Below are 10000 nucleotides of genomic sequence, written 5' to 3' on the forward strand. Positions count from 1 at the left end.
ATATATAGATATAAATATATCTATCTATCTATCTATCTATCTATCTATCTATCTATCTATCTATCTGTCTGTCTGTCTGTCTGTCTGTCTGTCTATCTATCTATCTATACATATGTGTATATATATATATCTTTTTGTGTGCATATATATTGTGTATATATATATATATATATATATATATATATATATATAAAACATACATGTATTAGTGTGTATATGTTGTATATGTACTGAGTAATATAGTATTTAACACCCAAGTAATATATTAATACCAGGAGTAAAGGTAATTATATGCTCTCAAACTTTAATTGTAAAATCATGATACCTTACAGTGTATTCATTATAACTAAATATATATATATAGTAATCAATACCAAACATTAATTGTAAAATCATTATAACTTATAATATATATATATATATATATATATATATATATATATATATATATATATATATATGAATATATATATATAATAACGAATACAGTTCTGTATCTCTAGTTCTTTCAGCTTTATATCTACAGGATAATACATTACACCAATGGGCTTATATATATGTAAATCTTATAGGTAAAATATCTTAGCCTATCAGTACCATGTTTAGACCACAATTATAGAATAATAATATACTAACACCATTCCTTGCCATATATGCATACATATATATATGTATTTATCTATATATATATATATATATATATATATATATATATATATATATATATATACATATATATAAAGCATTTAGGTATTGTGCAGAACACGAAGTGTCACTTATTTGGGTTGAGTTGTAAATTACAGACCCACTATTTGGGATGTAAATATAACAAATTTGGTGTTTGCTCAATTTACAAGTGCCAGAGAATTTGATTACAGTATGTAGTGTTGGTTGGGCCTAGCCAGTCGGCCATTTTCCTATATATTCTAGAGCCTTACATTATCTTAGCTGACAAAATTACATTCCTGGTAGGATATAGTGAATATTTATTTGTGTTTCTATGTCTAAGTAATTCATGGCATTTAGCAGATTAACAGAGGAACATAAGAAACCTCTTTTCACACATGATAACGAACCGAACGCAGAAAGTGTTTACCAAATCTAGGTGATGCATTATTTAATTGTTTTGATTCAATGTTTTATCGCAAAGGACAGCGGCCCCTTCACTTCAAAAATTTGTATCGTCTTTTGATTCCGACTAGGCAATTTATTGATTAGCTGATAGATCTTGGACGCTTATGCCATAAATACCTCAGTGAATACAAAATGATCTTTTTTTTTTTCAACAGCAGCAATCTGCGTCTCTTCACACATAAAATGGCGGCAGGTTTCAGTGCTGCGAGGCGGGGAATCCACTGATGACGGAACGTCGTCCTTTAATAATTCCACTTTCAAATTTACTATCATAATATTAATTTCCCTTTTAACTGACAGAGTCATTCATGTTTTCACCTGTCTCCATGGGAGAATTTATTTTTTTTGGACGAGATACGCAAAAACAATTATCTAGCAGAAACTTTTAATTAACTTTTCGCATTGGGTGCAATGTTACGGTTTTTAACAGAACTGTGAAAAAGTCCAATGACCAATTTGAAAGAGTCCAATTTTTCAATGAATATTTCTGTAAACTTGCCTATTATATAATTATAATTTCGCAGAATTTTTTATACACTTTATGGCCGCTGTTTCGCCTTACACCAGGTGGTTCAAAATTTACATTCCGAATATTCAATCTCAATATTTATTTATTATTCATTATTATATTACTATCCTGTCTATTTTGCGTACAGGCATATGCAACATACTAAATTATACAGTACACTTTTTTGACGTTACACAAATGAGCTCATAATTGACAAACCTTGTGGCATTATCAAGCAATAAACAATATATTTATGAAATAAAAATAGGTATTGCAAGTAAAAAAAATCACTAGATTAAAACTTAAATTTCATCTTGGTGCTATAATGCTGTAAAAAAAATTACGATTTTTACGTCTTGATTTTGATTTTTGAATACATCAAAAATTAGTTTAAAAGAAAAGGTTTTGCGTTAATTTAGGCGCACATTGTTCAGTCGCAATTGCTGCATGCCTGCTGGGTTTTAGTATACTTTGCTAGGATGTCTGCGGCCTTTTCTTTTAAGCGCTGCAAACTCAGGGGCTTATGCTAAGTTGAACGCAAATTGATTTTAATTTATTTTACTCTTGTGCAAGCGCACAAAACACTTATACCGAAATGGGTGCTTTTTGTGCACGCTCAGATGTACAAAATAGTATTGTACACCAAGGACGCTAATTGCGTTCAATTTAACACAAGCCCTTTAGGCAACAACTTCTTTGACTTAAATTAAGATCGGGTGCGCCAGTTTAAGTGTTGTAAATTATTGCTGTAGACTTCTTCCGTTTAAATAATGGTCTTAATGAGGATTAATATGTATATAGTATTTTAATTGCAAATGTTGTAGTCTCCATTTAATGCTATAGTGGTTGTAATGGATATAGTATTACAACTTTATTTCAGAAGTTTATTCTTCTTTTGTTGACATGAATTTTGCTAATTAGACCTTTGAAACACAAACAACTCTTTTACAAGTCTCTAAAGCCTCCTATTGTGTTCACTTTACATGGAGCCCTAGAAATGTCAGTATTGAAATAAGATGATGGAAAACGACTTCTGTAGGGTTGCACTAAGCAGCAGAGGAGCACTGCAGCCCTTCCTTATTGCACTTTCTTAAGTGCATTTAACACTTACAATTCCACTGTTCAATAGGAATGTAGGTGGTTCTACTTGTTATTCTATTACGTTTCACAGAAAGAAAAATATTGAACATAAAAGACTTTCAGAAGGATGATAGACAATGAAAAAGGTGCAAAGAATATTTGCATCAGCCTCTAAGGGAAGGGGGATAAATATTTAGAAAATTTAATAAAATAAAGACAAGTTAAAAAATAAAATAATAGGAATCTGAGCAGGTCAGGTTCCTTTCCACTATTATACTATACAAAGTGTGCACGAAAAAAAAAAGGCAAAATGCCAAACATACATTTTAACCTTCCTATTGTCAGTGCATTAAAGTGTGAATTGTTGCCGCCCCCCTAGCAGGAAAAGTGACTGTGGAAACACTGGTCGATGAACTGGCTTGAAAATTAACACAGGACTAGTGGATCTAAAATACCCACCAAACAACAGGGACATCTACACACGTCAAATTGTTATTTGTCAGCAATTTTGTTTCAGAGTTTACAAAATCTGGCACTTTATAGAAAATATCTCTGCTTTATATCACACCGATGAATATTATTGATGGTGATAGAAAAGACATTACACCATGATTCTAATCTGCACTTTCATTATAATAAAAAATATTAAAACTAAAAGTGAGCAATGAATTTTTTTATTTCTGTCTTATTGACTGACAGAATTAAAATTAATATTATTCTTTATTTTTTCAAACTATCTAAAAATATATATATAGATATATATAGATATTTATATTTATCAAATGGCAATTCTTCATTTTGTCGGATATGTAATTGTCAGATTTTTTTTTTTAAATGATATTTTTTTTAATAGCCATGACAATAACATCATCTTAGGTGTAGTGTTATTGTTATAAACAAAATGCAGGTACTTCAAATAATAAAAATATAGTCTACTGGAGATGATTTTTAGTAAATGCCACTGATTTATTGAAATACTGCCGTTATCCAGAGTACAATAAATAAAAAAAACGTATAAAAAACAATAGCAGTAGACGCAATATAATCTATAAACTGAGTGTAATTATAATAACCTTGAATTGCGTGTGTGTATATATATATATTTATATATATATATATATATATATACATACATACATATATATATATATATATATATATATATATGTGTATGTATGTATATATATATATATATATATATATATACATACACATATATATATAGATATATATACACATATATATATATATATATATATATATATATATATATATATATAAATGTCTGTGTGTGTGTGTGTGTGTATATATATAAACGGTACGCACACATATATATAGTACATACATATATATATATGTATATATATATATATATATATATATAGAATATTTATATCATATGTATAAAAATAAGGCTAAATGATATAGAAGTACATCATATCTATTTTTATGCAACTAATACAGGCTATTATATTTAGTGATGTTAGGTAATTATAATCTATAGTGAATGATTGATTGATGGTTTTATAATCATTTCCCTGTGAGGCATTTTAAACCATGCTTGTTTGTACACATTACAAGTCTAAACATGGGGTTTTAATTCTGCTAAGCTCTTTGCATATCTGTACATCAATGGACATTAACCAGCATTAGTGAGTGCAGTTTTAACAAACATTACAATACTTAAAGCTGAAATGTCGGAGATCACGAAGATAAAAAAAAAAAACTGACCCGCTGAGCTTACAATCACCTCCGTCTTTTCTCTCGTAGAGCCGAAATGTGAAAAAAAGTAGATGGCTCAAATTAAGTTGACGATTTTGTTTTTAAAAAACCGACTGCAGCATTTAGATTTTTCACTCAGGCCCGGCAGTTGAGGGGTTACAGCAAAAAGCATTGATTTCTACAGCGGACTCAGTCAGCGCCACTCACACACACACACAATCTACTCATAAACTACCCACAATCCCTTGCTAGCCATTCCCGGAGGGAGCTTTCTGTGAGCGTCCTATTGATTTTTGATTTTACAGAAATTAGCCCCTTTTTTTTCCCCCCCAATCTTTTGATTTTCATTTTTTTTATATTCTCCAACCAATATATTTTCAACATTCTTAACGATTTTCACGACCGCACCATTGTATGTGTGCGTGAAGGGGATAAAAGACAAAACGAACGCAAGTATAGAAAATGGTAGGTGTGCAAGATATTTTACTAGACAATAAAAGACAGGTCTCAAAAAATATGTGCCTATGTAAAATCCTATTATAGGGTATGCCAGAATAATATCCAGGATGGTTGAACACATATGTTCTCACTTTCATCAAGAAAGAAGACGTGCATGGTTGAACATTTTTTTATAAACATTAGGTACCATAAAACGGACGGCTTAGGAGGACTATGTTATAATGGTGCAGAGAATATTGATCCCGAGCCTAAAAACCTCATATGAACGAGAGAGCTCTACAAATATGGCGTCGGAAGAGATCTCAAGACCATCCCTTGAACAAAGATATTTATACAACATCACTCGAGAAGTAACAAAGCTGGGAGGAACCTACTTCACCCCAGGGGGTAAATTTATCAAGCTGCGGGATTGAAAAAGTGGAGATGTTGCCTATAGCAACCAATCATATTCCTGCTGTCATTTTGTAGAAGGTACTGAATAAATAATAACTAGAATCTGATTGGTTGCTATAGGCAACGTCTCCACTTTTTCAAACCCGCAGCTTGTCAAATTCACCCCCAGGTCTCTTAGTTATTGTGGCCTCACACCATGATACCATATTTTGAAAACATTGTTTAGACACAGGTATTTGCACCTAGGATGCCTCTGTTTTCTCTTTGTGTACAAGGAACAACAGAGAAAAAAAAAAGACAAAAGAATAAATGGGAGTCATTAATTGCCATGTCCATAGGCGTGGGTCGACGCCTTCTGTAGAGCAAATCCAACATAGGCAGAACTGCATGCTGGTCATTTACGAAAATTGGTGGAAAGGAAAAAGCTGGTGTTTCAAATAGGAACCAACCGAAAAAAATGACAGCTGAAATCGGCGCCGTTGCCGTAAACAACACCACCTTTTCTCTTTCCCCCAGTTTTCATAAAGGTCACCCATTGAACTTCCACTGGACCACATCACCAATCAGCAATTTCCTTTTATCTGGCTAATGCAAGTTAGACGATGAAAGCAGGGCTCTGATTGGTTGATGTTGCTCAGTGCAACGTTTGCATCTAAATGCAAGTAAGTAATTGAGCCTCATTGTCTTCTGGGACTAGATTCACATTGTAGATTCCCTTATCAATGGACTTTTAGTGCCTGTGTATTCTATATGGATGAATTTAGCAGTAGAAAAAAAAAAAAGGAGATACAGATTAAATCAATAGAGCTGTTATAAAAGTGGCCGAGAGAGTAACACAAATCGAGGCCAAAATTAATATTTGGATACAAATGGGTGCAGCTAATAAAAAGAGAGTAGGATTTATATCGTGAAGGCCACTTCTCCTGCAGTCACCCTTATACATTAACCAGAACCTTGCACCCCATTGTAAAGCAGTATGTTCTGCCATGAAACTGGATTTCTGCAAAATTTGACGTATCTTTAAATGAGAACAGGCTCAGACAAAATCCACGCCACGTTTAGATTCTGGTTCCTATGTATGAGCAGCCCAGCAGTGATCAGCATCCTCTAATAGTCTGCATGACGCGTTCATTAAGAGTTCATACAGGAAAGCGCCGCACGCGTTTCACTGCCCAACAACGGAAAGTTCTTGGAATTGTATTTTTAGTTTAGTTTTGTTTAGTTTGCATTGTTTTATTTTGTTTAGTTCTTTTTTTTGTTAAAATTTTATTTTGCATCATGTAAGCTAGACAGGAGCTGGAGGGACCTAATCCTCACGCCTACCCCTCAACAATGAGGTCACATCATATCTCGCTGCTGTTGAACATAGGAGAACATAGATGGTTCCTCTCCTGCTTTGCTATAGCCTGCCCCTAACGGAGGAAGTCCCAGTGATTACATAATGATGTCACCCAATTTCAATAGCAAATCAGTGATGTCATTGATTCCTAGTGAATTGATAGGCTATGTTCTCACTGGCTCAACCCCCAAAAATTGTTCCTTCCGCTTGGAGTAGGAAAATTGTGCAACATGATAAGTATTGTGCTTCCAGGGGACTCCAACACGCCTTAGTGCAGTAGCTGGTTGGTTTGTCTCTTATAGCTACCAGTCACAAAGCAACACTGCCATTGAATAGTGTAATTGGTTAGCCATTTAATAACCAATAGACGAAACTCCCAACAAGAGATAAGTGAATAATTGGAACATATTTTACATTGTATGAATATTGCTTGTCTGCACTGCCTGAACAATTTCAAGAAGCTAAAAAGGCATAAAACATAAAAATGTTCAACTGAACACAAAAGAATGCTGGGAAAATACATGATCATTATAAAGCATAGTTACCGACTCTCAAGAAATGTCTCCCAAATCATGGTATGACCTCCCGAAACAGCGGGCAAGTTGGCGTTTAACTGCAGCAAGGTGGGCGGGCACATGATGCGGCTTGCATCATCAAGCTCCACCCACTTCAGTACATAAAGAGAAGGCCATGATGGTGTGAATTGTGTCGCCACACCCCTCCCACTGAATATTGACTGAGGTGGATGGGGCTTGATGATGTGATTTCCCCACTTACTTGATGTCACAATGGTGTCACCAAGCCCCACCCACCTCCTCTTTTCCAAACTCTCCCCTGCATCCCCCAGAGGTAAGGTGGGAAAAGTAGGCAAGAATTCAATATGGCCCCCCATGTCAGAGTACTAGCAATTGGCAAGCAATACAGGCCATTATGGCTGTGTATTAGGAGTACAGATCTATGTGTAAAAGCATTTGATCTGGTGTGTACTTATTGACAGCCTGTAATTTATAAAGGATCATTCCACTTTTAGGAGACATGCTTAGTGCTTCAATAACTCTTGTATTTCCACATGCACTAGAGGCAGCACTTACCATGGCAAATTACCTCCCGACTTCCCGGCAGTTTGGACAAATGTAGCTACCTTGCTTAAATCAGGACAGTTGTGAAGTTTGCATCATGTCATGTCAATTACGACACACTTTTTTGCAGGTCAAATATTTGTTCAATACATAAGGCGGAATAAAAATACTGCAGAAAAAAAAATTCTATTGTGTAGTTGATCAAAATTGAAAATCATGGGTCATTTTCAGAATCGAAAATTTATCAGAAATAAATCTTTAGAACGTGGGACTGTCCCTGTACATTAGGGACAGTTGGCAACTATGCAGATAGCTTCCTTTATATATATTAAAGGTATTGATCAATAGTGACCAGATTTGCCTACTCTCCTGGAATTTAAAGGGGACACACAAATTAGGGGGAGCCCGCCCAAACTTCTGGTTAGTGGACATGTGCTGCGTTAATGCAAATTGAATCATCAAACTTTGCCCACCCCAGTGAACATTACGGGGATCATGTAGAGTTGAATGCAAACTATGTTTTCAGCGTATAATGCGCTTTTTTTTACTCCGCATTGCCAACTTTTCAGTATATTATTCCAGGAGATTTATTCAGAACCTTCAAACCCTCTTTATTAAAACGTTTAGGTGAACTAATCACCTCAGTATCAGCTGTTATCTGTACATGCGATCTTATTGTTGCGAATACATATCTTGACATTGCCGAAAACAACGTACACGTACTAATAGTACAGAACCAAGACAAAATCAACACACATCTTTTTTTTTTTTTAAGCAATTTTTGAAGCAATTCTTTGCAAAGAAATTTCGCAAATGTTTGTGTTGAACACTTGATTAATAATAAATAATTCATAGTCATTTCGTACTGTGCCATCTCCGTCTGTATGATTCACCGACTGAGTACCATTTTTATGTTGAATTTCTTGTTTTTCAACTTCAAGGCTCATGTTATATTGTCAAAACGTTTGTGTGGATTAATCTCTGTTGTACAGCGTGTTTTTTTAATGTTTAAACACTGATTTTGTTGGAAATATAAGCTTAATTTTATCGATAATTTTCATTTTTATTCCTGTGAGTGGTTGTGTAGGTAGGGCCCCAGTGCTTTGCCCAGAGGCCTATAATGCTGTTAAGTATTATATTAACTAATACAACCTAATACATGTGAGATAAGGTTTGAAGATGGAGCTGTGCAGCTCTCGAATTCCATTTTGTGTTACCTTTTCTGCATGTGTTAACTTTGTAGTACACAGTGGGTGAGCGCTACAAGTTTCAGTATTTAAGTAAACCAAACCAAAGTCCATGGCTGCTGGGAAGAGCTCCAGAACTTCTTAGATAGTTTCTTAGAGGGAAGTATCACACAGTTTTGTTGTGAACCCCGATCCCATAGAGACTATAGTCCAGTGCTGAACAGGCTGGTGCTGGTGTCTACCTTATGGACAAGAGACGTCATGCTTCAAGACACCCTATTATAGGGTAACCATCCCAGAAGGTGTAGCCTGGTGTTGGTTAATACTTTCACAAGGGGACATCCCCTTTAACTCTAACTAGGACCCATCTCTAAGGGGCATGCTTAACTTGTGTATGTACACTCTTACTCTGTCCTGCACTTGCACCGTCTATCCAGACCCAAAGGTACGTAAGTGTTACTCTAAAATGGGGTGCAAGATTTGACTCAGTGCGTCAAACTTATGTGTACATGGTGCAAGTGTACTTATGTACAACTCTAAAAGCTGTTGGTGAACACTATTATGGGCTTATGTAATAAAGACATAATAATAATAATAATAATAATAATAATAATAATAATAAAAGTAAAATATACTGTAAACCGTATCAAGGAATCAGATTTTAACACGATTTAGAAAATAAGAGCTAACGTTTGATTGGACAGTATAGGTAACAGCACATCAGCGCCGATTACACCATGGTGTTAAATCAGCCTCAATAAGCCATCGCCGCTGCACATTGTGCACATGTGAATTATGTATGTCCCTGGCGTGGCGCGCGCCAGGCATACGGCACCGCGTGCGCTGTGCTGTAGTTAAGCAGGGCTGATTGTGATCACATTAACCTTTATATAGTGCTATCACGCGCTGAGCTCTCAGCCTCTGTCCATTAATTGCTTTTCCACTACTTACAAATCACTATTCCAATAAAATTGTCACCTACCTCCTCCCTGCGCGGTTCGCTCAGTGTCACAAGCAAACTTACCCCTCCCCATGTACCATATGCAGAATATACTATTAATTTATAGGTTTATAATAGAATGTTTATCCTGCATTCTGT

At 34.9% G+C, this 10000-nt stretch overlaps 1 protein-coding gene across 1 annotated transcript in view; it reads left to right on the plus strand.

Annotated features, from left to right (window-relative positions):
* The window catches only part of LOC142108482 (hepatocyte nuclear factor 6-like), an 18775-nt gene that overhangs the window by 1118 nt on the left and 7657 nt on the right, over window positions 1–10000 (plus strand). The window lies entirely within an intron of this gene.

Source organism: Mixophyes fleayi, chromosome 12 (genome assembly GCF_038048845.1).
Source record: "Mixophyes fleayi isolate aMixFle1 chromosome 12, aMixFle1.hap1, whole genome shotgun sequence".
Classification (NCBI taxonomy): Eukaryota; Metazoa; Chordata; class Amphibia; order Anura; family Limnodynastidae; genus Mixophyes; species Mixophyes fleayi.